Source organism: Equus asinus, chromosome 19, assembly GCF_041296235.1.
Source record: "Equus asinus isolate D_3611 breed Donkey chromosome 19, EquAss-T2T_v2, whole genome shotgun sequence".
Classification (NCBI taxonomy): Eukaryota; Metazoa; Chordata; class Mammalia; order Perissodactyla; family Equidae; genus Equus; species Equus asinus.
Window position 1 is genome coordinate 9213325 of NC_091808.1, and position 15580 is coordinate 9228904.

General features: G+C 55.0%; 1 long non-coding RNA gene across 1 annotated transcript; it reads left to right on the forward strand.

The window, feature by feature from the left end:
- The first annotated feature begins 750 nt into the window (after positions 1-750).
- Positions 751-2592, forward strand: LOC106844760 (uncharacterized). Its single transcript, XR_011495513.1, has 3 exons — positions 751-1475; positions 2085-2191; positions 2310-2592. It is a non-coding gene; the product is annotated as an uncharacterized lncRNA (long non-coding RNA).
- Positions 2593-15580: the final 12988 nt, after the last annotated feature.

Consider the following 15580-nt stretch of genomic DNA (forward strand, 5'->3'; position numbering starts at 1 on the left):
ATCTCTCACTGGGCTCCTCTCTCCAGGCTTTGTGGATTCCTGAATTCTCTCTGGCCGGGAAATCTGATGAATCATCTGAAAAGTTTTAAAAGGAGCTAGGTGAAGATTTTTTCCCCCTGGCAGAACAGTTTAAATCCTGCCGTAAATTAAGGGTTCGCTTAACTCCTAATTACTGCATTAGAAATTAAGATATTGTTTCTGTAAGACTTCTCAAACCAAAGTTCTTATTCTTCAAAAATGACATCCTGCTTATTAGCTTCTTAAAAATCACTCACCATGGGGTTTACTGATGGCTCTTGACAGTTTGCTGCCATACACTTCTCAGCGACTGGAGGACACTCTCCTAATCTATAGTCTTACATGAGGAGCAGATGGGTTGATACATCCGTTCCATGGTCGTGCTTGGCTTCATCTTACTGAGAAGTTGGTTAAGTACAATGTAAGAGGCAAGGTGTGGGTGTCACGTGATGCCATCTGTGTGTGTCTGACTGTGTGTCTAATGATGGACACGTAATTGTACCGTGGTGAGCTGGAGCAGGCTCTCATCACAAGCTCCTTGTGTGCATTTCTTCTCGACTCCGCATTCACTGACATCAAGTCAGCAGCGTGAAATCAGCCACACTAGGAGTATTTACACCACAAAAATTGGCAAACGCTACCAACCAGGGTGGGGTGGGGTGAGTGCTTAGAAAACGTCTGGAAGAAACAAGAAACACCAAAAATAATTACCCATGCAGAGTGAAACTGGACAGCAAGGGGATTGGAGAGAAGTTTTTTTTTGCTTTTTGAATTTTTTAAAATCACGTTTGTAACTGTTTTTTAAAAAGAGAACTTTCTTTCTTTTTTAGGAACAAAGACTTCCAGCAGCCTTTGTTAATCCCACGCCAACTGTTAGCTGGAAACTGCCTGCGGCCCACCTGCCTGACTGGCCCACCTGCCTGACGAGGAGAAGATCAGAGGCTGGAGAGGTGTCCTGAAGCCCCAGTGGGGCAACATCCTGGGACGGGAGCTGGAGGCTGGGCAGAGGTGGGGCCCCGAGGACACACTGAGGGCAGCAGCAGGCAGTCCTTCTAGAACTTCCTGCCAAGTGGGAGAGGGGAGCCAAAGTAACGCCAGGCCCCCAGCCAAGATGTCAGGCCAAAATTCGGGTCACCAAATCCAAAGAATCAAACAGAAAAATGGGTATGAAGGTAGAATACCAAAAATGGAGCAGCCCTGGGGAGGGCGGGGGAGGTGGAGACCTGGAGCTTAAATTAAAGGGGGACATCAGTTCTGCCCAGGAGGGAAGGGGGGCAGACTGGGGCAGTGAGGACACAAGCAGAAACAGGTTCCTCGGCACTGGGGAAAAGCCGCCCCACGACTCCCCAGGGAGGCCGTAGTCCGCAGTAAACAACTACCGAGGAATGAAGCAGAACTCCAGACGGATTCCAGGAAGGAACCTCGTCATGCTCTCGAAAGGACTCCTAGAGGCCCCGGTCAGTGTCTGTGGGAGCAGGGTGGGGACTGCCACTGGAGAAATTTGGAGTGGCTTGGAAATGCTGGGCAGAGATAATGGAGGTCCCAGGTGCAGAGATGGGCCCCAGCCAGGAAAACCCATCCAAGATGCGGCAAGAGGCAGGATCTGGAGGGCAGCCCTGGGAAAGGCTGGCAGGACCCCACTGCTGGGGAACCTGGGCAGCATTCCATCTCTCCCTTGAGGGATGCTTGGGCAGGAGGCTCTCCAGGAAACTGAACACAGCAGGCCATGTGTTGGCCAGGGACGGCCAGGAAGTTGGGGGGGCAGTGGGAGGATGGAGCGGGCTGCTCCCCATGGCAACAGCCAAGCGCCACAGTCTGTGCCCTCCAGGGCCCTCAGACACTTCCTAACACCACCTGATAGGCGGGCAGCACTCTGCCATCTCGTCAAGTGGAGCTGCCACTAGTTACAAGGGAATTGAATATTTCCTCTTAGGAACACCTAGGGGTGGTGCCAAGCAACAAGGACTAATAGGACCACATCTTGGCTGCCTTTCTTTTTAACTTGCTGCTGAAGTCCTTTCATTTTTAGATAAATGAGATGCATAATTCTCCTATCACTGGCACAGGATGTTCCCTATCTCCTTCTGTACTGTTGACACCTGATCAACCTTAAAATGCTGCCGAACCTATTGATGAATTCCAGTCCTCCCCAAAAACCCCATATCAATTTCAGGTAAACTAAGTCAGTTTCTACTGACATTTGCTGTCAACATGATGAATGTTAAGTTCCTGTGGACATCACTAAATCATCACATCCAATAGACTCAGCTACCTGGGGGCATATTTTACAGCTATCTCATCCCCAAGAGCCTGTGGAGAGGCCAGCAGCCCATCGTGAGATAATCAGACGGGGGCCTGCCCATCCTCAGTCTTTCACTTTGTCAACACTGAGACTCGTGGCTCCTGTGTGCTGTGCTGAGCTCCAAGGACGCAGAGAACGCTGGTCCCATGTGGAGGAGAGCATGGGTCCAAGACTGTGGCACCACCACCAGGCTGTAGGTCCCAAGGAAGCCCTGTGTTGTATTTGTAACTGTATCTCTTACACCTAACAGGAGGCCCACACCTAGTAGATGCTCAATAAAAAATTAGAAATAAATAATACAACACGCTCCCTTTGATAACAAAGAGTTGGGAGATGGGGAGGCAATGGTTAATTCTGCTAGGGAATTAAAGAAACCTTCACCAAAGAGGCCACAGGTCCAAGCTGGTCCATGAAATTGTAGGAGTCAACGGGCAGAGAAGGGAGAAGAGCAGTCCAGGAGGAGCGAATGGGAGGGTGTGATGTGGCAAGAGGTCAAGCAGGAAGAAAGGCAGGATGAGGAGGGACCTTGAACTGCAGGCAGGTCCAGGCCCCACAGATGCTAACTCTGTTCATAGATTCTACTGTCCACGTGACAAATTCTTCTTAGAATCACGAGCCAAACTGCCTCTTTAGAAACATTAATTTCCTTTTGTCAAGTGGTGAAGCCATGCTGTGTTTCCTTTCTCACTTTGACTGCCAGGAAGCTCCTGAAGTACTGGGTTCCTTATAATTTTTTGTATCCCCTAACAGTCCCACGCAGGACTTTCCACCCAATAGATCCTGTTTTAGTTCTCTGTTGCTGCATAAAAATATACCAACGAATGTAGAAGCTTCAAATAATACTCATTTATTAGCTCACAGAAGTGTGGGCAAGGCTTGACTGGGTCTTCTGCAAGCCTTCAATCAAGATGTCAGCCAGGGCTGGGGTCTCATCTGAGGCTTGACTGGGGAAAGAGCTGCTTGCAAGCTGTGTGGTTGTTGGCAGAATTCAGTCCCTTGCAGATGCCAGGCAGAGGCCTCAGTTTCTTACTTGGTGTCAGCTGACCCTTAGTATCTTACCCTTTTAACAGGCAGCCCACAACATGACAGCTTGCTGCTTCAAAGGTGCAAGGGAGGAGGTGTCCTTGCAAGACTGCCTTTGCAGTCTCGTGTAGGGGTAATCATGGCCACACAGTCGCATCCATCTGTCACCTGTGCCTATTCTATTGGTTAGAACAAGTCCCACCCACGCTCAGGGAGGGGTTTACACAGGGCATGAAGACCAGCCGAAGGATCATGGGGCCACCTCCGAGTCTGTCAGCCCCAGGTCCTCATCAGATATTAACCATTAGTTAACTGAACTACTCTTTTTGGCAATTAAGGGCATCACTGTTATGTAGACACACATATTATCTCCCCAAGAAGACAGGGAAGTGAGCTCTCTTCCTGCTCAGAACGCCCCTCCCGCCCCCACAGCATCCACCACAATGCTGGGCACAGACCAGCTGATAAATATGAAATGAAGAAATGTCAGAGGATTCACAGTACTGCTGGAAGGACCTGGGGCTTTCTATCATCAAGGTGAATCTCTGATTGTCATAAATTTCTGGTTTGACACATGTAATTAAAAAAAAACCCCATAAAACAATCCTAACAGCCACGAAGTGGGACCTACATCAGACAAGACCATTACACATGTGGCCCTTCTCTAGCAAAATGTCTCCTGACTCCCAGCCCCTATTGTTTCCTCCCACGTTACAGATGAGCTATGCACATTAATAGTTTCCCGATTCTGCCAGTGCAGCATTTCACTAGCACAGTCTGAGAACCTGGGCTCTGGAGCCAGGCAGCCTGGGTTGGCATCAAGCTTAGCCACTTACTGTGTGATCTCAGACAAGCTGCTTAACTTCTAATAATGATAGCAAATGCTTGGTTAGTATTTGCCATGTGCCAGGCTCTTGACATATATTAAATTCATTTAACCCATCTAACCACCCTGGGAGGTAGGCAGCATTATTAGCCCCATTTTACAGAAGAGAAAACTGAGGGAGAATGGTCAAGACTGGGCTTAAGGCTCTCAGCCTGAGCAAGAACATGGAGATAGAAGGGTAAATGGTGGACAAGACAACTGAGGACAGAGGAACAGCAAACAGGAAGCTAGTGCCAGTGGGTTCTCGTTCTAACCTGCTGTCCCCACGGCCGACCCTGGCCAAGGCGGACAGGTAGAAACCGTGCGCTTTACCATTTGAACTGCTTGTCTGGACTAAGAGCTTAAATGTGACTTGCAGGTCTGTGCAGGGTGTGGGGAGCAGAAAGGAGAAGCCAGAATGCTATCACTTTGGGAACTAGATTTCGTCCTGCTTACAGCCACCTCACCCTGATCTTTTTAGGTGGGTCTGGGGACCCTGCTTGTCTGACCTGCCAGTCAATATTCAGTGGTGGTACTGGGTGAGTCGCTGTACACACTGAGGGTCTGTTGCCATGGTGTGGTGGGGACTGGTGTTGGAGGACAGTCGGTATGTCAGCGAAAGTTCCCCTTATGTGAGGGGCTGTTGAGGGGCCAGAGGTTCTATCTCAGCTTCTGGAACCTTCCACCAACTCCACAAGGGCAAAGGGCATCGGAGTTAGCCCGTGAGCACGCTGAACACAGGGAACAAGGTTTCCTCTACTGGGATGGCTGCGGAGGTGGTGGTGGTGGTGATGGGAGGTGTTCAGCCTCTGAGACCAGAGAGGAGGGTTGAGAGACGAGGGGGGCCGCGACACAGGGACAAAGCGGGCACAGCCGACAAAGACTCGCCTGCAGGAAGGGCCCTTTCAGAACAGTTGGGCTTAGGGAACAAGATAATGCACCACGGAGAGGGGAGAGGAGCTGGCACTCAAAGAGCTCTAGGGACGGTCCCTTCCTCCTCCCCAGCCGGACAGCTCTGGGCCTCCGTGGATCTGGGCGTCCCTTACCCTGCACCCTCCTCCCACCCTCACCTCCTGACCGTTAGCCCTCTGAGGCCACCTCCTGACCAGCTGTGGGGAGGGGACCCGCCCGAGATTCCAAAAACCCCTCAGAGCCAGACACCCTCTTAATCCACGACCCCTTCCTCTGCCCAGACGCCCCCTTCACCCTTGTAACCCAGCCTGGGGACCCCCCTGCGAGTCTGGCTTCTCTGGTAGGACTCAGCAAGCCTCACGGAGCAAACCAGCGCTTCCGACACTTTTCCCGCCAACATGGCCGGGTAAAAGCTGGGAGGCTCCGCTGGTGCGCAGAGACACACGCAAACTGAACCCAGCGGCGGACACACAGTCCCCGAGAGGCACACAGGGAATCCTGTGCCTGCCCGGGGGGTGACCTGGGGCTCCGGGCCTGCCATCACTCCCTCGAATATTCCGCGCCCCACCCCCCATCCCGCCACGACCCTGCATCTCCCCACTGCCCTTTTCTGCCTGCCTATCTCCCCTTCCTTCCTGACAGCGGGAAGGGGGTTCCACGAGGACAGAGGAGCCCCCCGCGCTCTGGCGCTGACTGTCCGCAAGTGCGCCCACTTTCGCATGGGGACGAGAGCGTATCTGCCCGGGAACTGCCTGCGCGCGGAGGACACACGGTGATCTCCAGGTTGTGCCGGGCGGTGCGCGCGCGCCTGGCTTCCCCTCTGCGGTGGGGACCAGGCTTCACACTGCCTGGACTGCGCCACCTGCCCTTTGGGAGAAACGTGAGGCCCTTCCACACCCTGGAAGCGGAGGCGGCCCAGCACCCGGCCCCTAACGTGAAGCCCCGGGAGGGAATCAGGGCGCCAAAAGCGCCCCACGAAGCGCGGAGGCGCACCGACCGGGTGTCGGTCAACTTTGCGCACATATGTGGGACTCAGGGGCCGTAGGCCTTGGCAGCGGGGGCAGGAGGGACAGAGCGGTGCGACTGGAGAGGGCCCGGCTCGCCAAAGGGGATCTCGGAGTCCTGCGGGGGGCGCCACCCGGGCCCAGACGCAGGAGGCCGGGGGCGGGGAGGCGGATCCGTCAAGCTCCAGTTGAGCCCTGGAAAAACCCCGGCGCGCAGGGGAGAGGCGGGCCAGCTCGCAGGCACTGCCGGGGACGGCGGGAACAAAGGCGGCCCGCGGCCGGATGCAGTCATGGAAAAACCCGTTGGGGCGCCGCGGCGGGGGCGGCAGGGGAGGGGCGGCGCGCGCCCGGCAGCCATGCCACCCTCACCGGCCGGCCTGGGCGGGGCTGCTCCGTCCCTAGCCCCGGAGCGCTCCTCGCCGGCGAAGGGGGAGGCCCAGGAAAACAGAAAATGCCGGGCGGGGCGGGGAGGTCTGGGGACCGAGAACCGGTAACCCCCTTGCTCCGATGCTGCGCGCCAGCCTGCCCGCCGTGCACATCCCATGCTCTCGGCTGCGAGGGGGAGGGTGGCCCCGGCTGGTACACGCCAGACACACGCGGCGCTGCACACGGCCACTTGGCAGCTACAGCAGCCGGTGGTGACCAGCCCGGAGGGGGCGCGCACAGACGCAGGCAATGGCGCGGACGCGTGTGCGGCGGCGCACACGCTCCTGCACACACATGATCACTTACGTGCACGTGCACCCAGTCACGCGAGCTGCCCATAGCTCCCAGGGCTAGATACAGAAGCTAGGGGCGGGGGCCTTAGAAGAAGCTGCGGTTAGGGTGCCCCCCTCCCCATTTTACAGGTGCGGAGACTGGGCCTCCTGGGACCTAACGTGCCAGGTCCCGCCCCAGGGCTGGAGTTTCCCTCCCATGCAGGACGCTGCCCGCCCTGTCCTGGTCTTATGAACTGCCTGGAGACGGGGAGGCGTCACCACGGAATTTTTTTTTTTTCTGTGGAAAAGGAAAGTGTTGGCGCAAGTTGGACCCAGTGACTCCTTACGCCTTTTCCAGTTCTGACTTATTATGAAGAAGGAACTGTACCCAGATCCCATAAAAGGAGTTGGTGGGAGCTGAGAACAAGCCTTGGTCCCTGGTTTAGCCCCAACCACAGGCTCTTCCTGGTTCAAGTGTCCCCTTGTTGATTTGTGCTGCTGCCTGCCCGTGGGGGGTCAGGAGGCAAAGCCTGAAGCCGTGGTGTCCCTGGGGTGAAGAAGGGATGTAGAGTAGGACATGACTCCGCGGACCCAGAGCCAGCCTCTGGGAGCAGAGGGGACCCCAGGCTCTGCCCTAAGGGGGAGCTGCTGGGTTGGGGTGGCAGGTCTGGCTTCCTAAGCAGGAGCCCACGACTTCAAGAAGCTTCAAGTTCGAGAAGAGGCCTTTTTGTGAGGCCTGGCTGTTGGAATTGTTGTGGAAATACAGTTGTGATAGAGGGACTGGTCACCAATCAGAATAAAGATTCAAGAGAAGCAGGGGCGCCAGCGACACGACAGGGTCCAATGAGCTGGCATTTACTCCTGGTCCCCTTGGGAACTGAGTTTGGAATCAAATTACCCAGCCCTGCTTCTCCCTAGCTTCCTGGTTTGGGGATCTTATCCATCATCTTTGGGCCTCAAATTCCTCATCTGTAAAATGGGAACAAGAGCTCCTCCACAGGGGTGTTTTGGGGATTGAAAGTGGGTATAAATCCCCCCTTCCATCCTGCCGCCCCTCCTTTTCCTCTTCTCGAAGTCCCCGGTGCTTGCGCGTTAGGAGTCCTTCCAAGTGCTGGTTTCGCTGTGAGCAGGTGGGAGGTCCAGTGGGACGAAGGCTAGGGAGCAGCGCCCCCTGGTGGTCTGTATCAGGAGGCTCGCTCCTCCGTGAAGACCCGCTCCGGTTAACCTGGTTAGCGCCTGCTGGCGTCTGGCAAGTTCGAGTCTCCAGGGGCCGATCGTGGGGCTCTACTCAGGGCGGCCTTTCCTTCTGACTCAGTTTCCCCCTCGAGCAAGCAGAGAGAATGCTGCTCCCCCACAGCAGCTTCTCCTCTGCTCTCTCACGGCCCAGCTTTAACCAGCTTCTCTCATTTCTGCCCCGGAGGAATCCGCGCACTTGGCGTTTACACTGCGCTTTATAGCTTGCAAATCACTTTGACACACATTACTGGTCCCTGAGGTGTGCTGTTTCTGGGTGGTGACGGCGCTCGATGGATAGAGGATCGTGTTTTAGAGCGTGGCTCCAGCACGGTGCGCTGCCTTGGATCCTGCCGCCTTCATCCAGCGTGTAACCAGGGCGACATTCAAAACATTGAATAACCAGTAGGACAGGCAGCGACCAATCCGAACAGACCCTGCCCTAAATGCCAGGTACAGCCAAATGCCTGTATACTTGCTGAACATTCTGGAATAACCTCAACCTCACTGGGCCTTGGTTTCTCTGTCTGCAGGACAGGAATGGTGAGCCCAATAGTACCACCATATAGGGCTGTCCTGAAGACCAAATTAGTTAATGCACAGAAAAGACTGGGAAATCAGTCTAGCCCATAGAAAGCACCAGATGAGTTAGCTTTATTACTGGTCCTGCCTCCTCTCAGACTCAGTGACTCACGATGATTGCCACTTTTAAGAGAAACTCTCCAAGTGAGCCCACTGTATGTACCTGGGCTGCCTCCTGCCTCCACGCCTCCTTGTCTGGCCCTCCAGTTATCTTACTCTCTAGGACTGCTTCTCAAACTTTACCATGCGCCCAGATTTCTGGGGGATCTTGTTAAATTGCAGATTCTGATTAAGGCGTTCTGCATGGGGCTTGGGATTCTACAATCCCTCCAAGCTCCCAGGCAGGGCTGATGCCGGTCTGAGAAGCAAGACTCCAGATCAGTGCAGAAGCAGAAGTGGCAGCTGATGGATCTGTGAATGTTTATTGAGCACCCACTCAGTGCAGGGCAGTCCGAGGATCCAGCCAGTCTGAGGGCTGGCCTCCAGCCTCGAGCAGCAGACAGGCCATTGCACAAACACAAGTTAACACTAGCAGTCAGGTCAAGGACAAACATGTGCTAGACAGTAGGTGGTCCATTCTCTGCCCAGTAGCCAGAGTGAGGCTCTAAACAGTAAAGATCCCAGAACCGCCCTGCTTAAAGCCATCCAATGGCTCCCACCTCACTCAGAAGAGAAGCCGAATTCTTCTGGATTCTTCTTCAAGACCCTGCACCATCTGGCCCTGCCTCTGACCTCATCTCCCATCACTCAGCTTCATTCTAGGCTCACCTTTTGTTCCCTTGAACCAACACCCCAACTTCTATCCTACCTGACAGCCTTTGAACTTAGCTGGTTCATGCTTGTCCTTCAAACTGGCGAATGCCTGGCTTCGTATTCAGCCTCTCACTTCTTCCTGGAGACCGTCCTTGACCTAAAGGGAGTTTGCTCTAAAGTAGCTGACCTCAGCCCAGATCAGATATTCTCTATTGTATCATTCTGTTTTTAAGACTTTTTAATAGAACTTCTAAGTTCAATGTTATGGCATTATATTTTTGGTTGCTTTATGCCTGCTCTGTGAGGCCTGAGGTGTCTGCCTACCTTATTCTGCTTTACCCCCAGCACCTAGAATAGTATCCGGTGCATAGTAGGCCTTCAGTGAGGATCTGTTGAGTGAATGAAAGAATGACTCTTACAGGGCTTTTCAAGAGGTGAGAGGTGCCCGTGGTGCCCCAGGTGGGTGAGAGGAGGCTTCACAGGAGGAGACTGATGCACAGGAGGGTAGTCAGGGATGAGCTTCCTGGGGTCAGCATTCATGGAAGGGTTGGGACGGCCACAGGAGCAGGCAGAGGGAGAAGTCGGGCTGCAGTGCAGGCTCAGGGAAGGCTCCCTGACCCCATAGGGAGCTCCTGAGCAGGGATGGCCTTTTATCATTGCCCTAAGTTCAGCCAAGGGGGTGGACCTTCCTACACCTGCGTTCATCAGTCATGGGCCAGGCATCTTAATTTCTTTAATGGAGATGGTCACCAGAGAGGGCTGTCAGCTGAGGGACCTTGTGTCTGCTGCCAGCACTCCCAGCACTGGCCTTCGGGCCTGCAGGGGATCTGGATGGCACAGCACGGAGCCCACACAGGGAGGGGCTCACTGATAGGAGGGCAGGATTCAGATAAGCTGGCAGAGGGAGCGGGGCCATGCAGGCAGCCCAGCAGAAACCCTGGCAGGGGACTTCACAGGGCCAGATCCCAGGGTGGAGAGGCAGAAGTTCACTCTCCCATTCCCTGAGGGCAGGGTAAGATGAATCACAGGCGTGATACAGACCTTAGGAGGCTGCAAACACGTCCTTGACTTTGTTCTTATATGTTGTTTTAGCGTTGATCAGTGCCAAATTCTCATCAACCAGCTGCTACACTTCATTTGTTTTTTTTGTGTGTGGAAGATTCGCCCTGAGCTAACATCTGTGCCAATCTTCTTCTGTTTTGTATGTGGGTCACCACCACAACATGGCTGTCGACAAGCAGTGTGTGTCCACACCTGGAAACCGAATGCTGGCTACTGAAGCAGAGCACGCTGAAGTTAACCACTAGGCCATGGGGCCAGCCCTACACTTCATATTTTATTGTCTTATGTAGGTCCCCCTCATATATTTTCTCCAAGAGCAAGTCTTCTTCAGCTCAAAAATGGAGAATCAAACATCCAGCATTTGCTGAAATGAGCATTTCTGGCAGTGTTCTGTGGTTGTGGACTTCGATGGGAAAGCATCAGGCACATCCCCCCAGGTGACTGATGTCTGCTGGGCCTCTCTGTGGACCCCTTGGACTCCCAGACTGAGTTGAATGAATGGTTAGGACAGTGGCCTAGGAATTGACCAGCAGCAGCGAGGGTAGAGGCCAACAGATGGCCCCTGAGAGAGGGAGCAGGTGGACTGTGCCCAGGAAGGAGGCTTGCCCGGGTTCGAGGACTGGCCAGTTGGGCTAACTTCGTGAGTGTGCACACTGTGTGGTCGCACAGGGTGCCATGGCTGCTTCAATGCTTTGCTGTCACTGTCTTGACATTCTCAATACTTTTTGAACAAGGGGCCTCGCATTTTCACTTTGCACTGGACCCCACAAATCGTGTAGCTGGTTCTGCTTACCAGCTCTGGTTGTTGGGCCCAGGGCGGTTCCCGAGGGATCATCTAGGAGAGACTGGGGAACGTGGGTGGGAGGAGGGCCCAGGTGCCTCCTTGAACAGGTCCTGTGTGTGAAACTGGGATCATGGAGCCTGCTTCACCTGGAGGGGAGGAGAGGATGAGGGCCAGAGGCTTTTCTCAACTGAGAATTGGGCTATGGGGATTCACTGCCCAAGAAAACCAGCCCCAAGGCTGCTCCTGCAGAGCCGCCAGATGCTCCCACCCTCAGAGCCTCCGGTCAGCGGTCAGACTATTGACAGGAGAGGTGAAGGTTTACAGGGAAGGGGCAGTCGTCTCTCTTGGGTGGACAGACAGAGCGTGCCCTGGTTCCTGAGCAAAGAGCTGGTCAGGATGTCCATGCTCAGCCTGTCCTCTGAGGCCAGGGCCTCGATATCCATGTCCCTGGGTGGCCTGGCCTGGCCTATCAGGCTGGGGGAGGTGGTGGTGGCTCCCTGGAGACAGATTATGAGATGCTTGGAGGGAGGGGCCTGGGAGACCCAGGTAGACTGCATAGCCTAAGTCCTGAGACCAATGACAGCGCCCGGAATCCTGAGGGGCCCCCGAGGTGGGCCCAGGCCAACTCTCAGGCCCAAATTCAGGTCGCTGCTTTGCATTTGTACACTCGATGGTCTTTCTGCTTGCCCCTCACCTTCTCCCACTCCAGGTTCCAACCTTATCCTCTCTCCTCTGGGACTAGTGCCACTTGCCTCAGTTTACCCATGTACTTGTCACTTTTGCTCTCTTGCAGTTTACCCTCAGTGGGCAAGACTGGGGCCTGTTTTCTACACTGTCCCTCCATCATTTTTGAACAAGCGGCCTCTCATTTTACTTTTTTGCATTCTGGCCCCCAAATTATGGACCCAGTCTGCCGATCTGCTCACCCTGGCACGGTGGATAGGTCTGTGGCGCTCCAGATCAGAATCTGACCAGGGCGGGGGGAGGTGGGGGAGGAGGAGGGTTCTGAGAGCTGGAGACGTCTGGCAACTCAGAAAGGGCGGTGACTGTCCACAGTCCCATGGGAATGCCAGGCTGAGCGCCTACTGTGTGCCAGTGAGGGTGGCGGCGCGGGCTGGGCTGCTACAAACAGAAGCCCCTTTCTTCCAGGATTTCCCCAGGAGAGTGTTTATAAGTAGGACAAAGCCTGGCGGCCCAGCGGCCTCGCGGGCAGGAGTGGAGAGAAAACCGGGGCGGCGGCGAGCGGAGGAGGGGCGTCCTCCTGGAGGGCGCAGACCCTGCCCCGCCTGGGTCGCCGGCCTCCGAGAGCTGAAAGGGCCTCTGTGTTCTGTCCCCCGCCTGCCCGCGGGCCAGGAGCGCATTTCCTCGGCTGCTGCAGACCCCGGAGGCTCCGCAGCCCCTCTGGGGACAGACACAAATAGTTCCCGGCCCAGCTGCCGGCCAGTTGCCTTGGGAACCAAACTCAATCGCCTGACGTCACCTGGCCGTTGCGTAGCAACCGGCATAGACTCTCCCTCTGGTCCCCCCCCGCCCCCGCCCCGGTGCTGAGGTCGCCGTCGCCATGGAGACGGCGGGGCGGGGCTGGGAGGTGGATGCCCCCGCCCGGCCGCGCTGTCCTCGCCGCCTCGGAGCTGCGACCCGGATCCGGGGCTGCTCCTGCCCGCGACGGAAGAGGATCACCCCCAGCGGAGGAGACGGCGTCGCCTGGCCTCGGGCCGGCCGGCGAGGGCCCCGCTGTGGCCCGAGGGCGCCCCACAGCCAACCGGGATTTCTCTCCCAGAGAGAGGCCCCTGTTCTCTGTCACCCATCCAACTACCCGGTTTTCTCTTGCAGTCTCGTTTCTCACCAGGCCGCAACCTGGGCTCCTGCTCTGCTAACAAGGAGCAGGTGGCAGCAGGGGCGTCTTCCTTCCCCTCCCCTCCGGTGGCCCAGGAAATCTCTGCTTGGCCACCTGCCTTGGGGGAGGAGACTGCGCCCTCCTCACGCCACTCTGCTCCCATCCCGGGTTCCCCCTCCATGGTTCCCTCCCCGACTCCTGTGCCTTCCCCTGGAGTCTGTGCTGTGACGTTCACCTCCTTGCCTCCTTGCCTGGGTGCAGTCTGACCAGGTCACCCCTAGGAGGGGCCTGCCTAACCACCTAGTGGAGTTTCTGGTGTGGCCTTCGTCTTAGGCGGCTCCATCTCCCTCCATCTCTGTTTCACCCCGTAGTAGATTCTAAAGTGCTGAATCCCAAGCGCAGGCTGGGAGACAAGGCTCAGAACCACGCAGGGGCCAGCAGCAACCTGCCAACATACCCTACCCTGCTCTGCCTCTACTTACCCATCTTTGGCCAGAGGTAATTAGGATTACCACCTCCTATTGCTAGAGGACCTTGCTTGTCTTGTTCAAGTTCAATGTGGCAGAGGTCATCTGTGGGAGGTGCTTTTCCTCACCAAAAACTGTATTTTGATGAGTACTAATAAAATACAGGCAGTCAGAAGCAAAACCAGGTGTTGGGTGAATCCTATTTCCCATTGGTTGATACTTAAAATTCAGACATGCTAAGGAATAGTTTTTAATTCATGGAGTTGGATTACCTCAGATCTTTCCAAAGCACATGGTTAAAGGAGAGTTCTGACTGTGGGCAGAACATCCACAGACAGGCTCCCGGGTAGTGGGTGGGCACAGCCCACGGCTCAGAGCCTAGGACAGGGCTCTTTGAGACTCTGGCAAACATCTGGCCTCATCTGGTGTCCTGGCCTGCTTTTGTGGGAAAAGCAACTTTTACGTGTTGGGAGCCTTTAGATGCAGGAGGAGGGAGGCTGGGGCAGTGCCACCTGCAGTGCAGACCTACGGGAGCCAGGAGGGGACAGGCTGCCTCCTTCCCCTCTCTGGGGGGGACGCTCTCAGGATGTGTAGAGCCACTGCTCAGAAAGGCTCCAAGAGCGCTGGATGAGGAGGCCTTTCCAGCCTGTGATCCAGGCTGGGCCAACCAGAGTCCTTCCCCTGGGGATTGATCAGACGCCAGCAGGGAAACAGACCTTTCCTCTTGGTCTTGGAAGTGCAAGCCTGTGGGCCTGGAGCCTCCAGGAGCCACATTCTTTGCAAGGAGCAGAAGCCTGAGGAGAGGCAGAATTGCCATGGAAGGTTGAGGACACTCGTGATGGAGACAGGGTCCTGACAGCTTTGAGTCCCTGACACTAGGCATCTCCAAAGCCAGTTCCTTCTTAGCCCTTCTCTGCCCAGCCCATCAATCTGTTTGTGCCTGAGTAAGCTGCTTCACGTCGGGTTTCTGTCACTTCCAGTTAATAGACTCTTGACCAATGCCCAGACAGTACAGAAAACCCCAAAGAAGGAAGAAAAGTGACATGTGTCACATGCCCACTGTTAAATGCTGTTTTTTTTTTTTTAAAGGAAGATTAGCCCTGACCATGCCCATCTTCCTCTACTTTATATGTGGGATGCCTACCACGGCATGGCTTGCCACATGGTGCCATGTCCGCACCCAGGATCCGAACCGGTGAACCTGGGGCCGCTGAAATGGAATGTGTGCACTTAACTGCTGCGCCACCAGGCCAGCCCCTAAGTGCTATTTGTAAAAAAAATACTCATTATTGATCACAGCATCCCTGTGAGGCAAATGGAAGACCCATTTTATAGATGAGCAAACTGAGGTTTGGAAACAGGAGGGCCTTCGTCTAGGACCTCAGTGTCCACTTGAGGCCTCTACAGGGTGGGCCAGCTTGCTTCCAGACACAAGTTCAGGGGGTACTGCCCATCCAGAGACCCCTCAGCCAGACCTCCTTGAAGGCCTTTGCTGTGGCTGTGTCTTTCCTGGAGGGCTCTGGGCCTTCTGTGGGCCAAGTCTTGGAGCTCTGTTACGCAAACATTGCTGTGATGTTGGGTTCTGGCAGCAACTCCACTTGGAGGGTCTGTGCTCCTCCGCCCTCCTGCCCTCGTTCCTAAGAGCTTCCTGGGAACATGTTTCCAGCCTGAGTCAGCTCAACTGCTGATAACTCAGGGTATGTTCTGAACTGCTGTGACATAATAAAAAATATATATTTAGTCTCTGTCCCTGGTTCCTGGCACAAGGCTTCTAAAACTCTTGGAATTTCCTGAGTGGTAGGATGAGAGGAGCATCTTTTGTTATTCATAATAAGTCCCTTTCAAGCAGACCTGAGTTTACGTTAATGACGTGATTCTTGGAGGATAGGGGCTGGTTGCCAGACGAATTAGCTGGTGATGAGAGGGTTAGAACTTTCAGCCCCGCCCCCTACCTCTGGGGAGGGGCTGGAGATTGAGTGAATCACCAATGGCCAATGATGTAATCAGTCATGCCAACGTAATGGAACTGCCATAAAAACC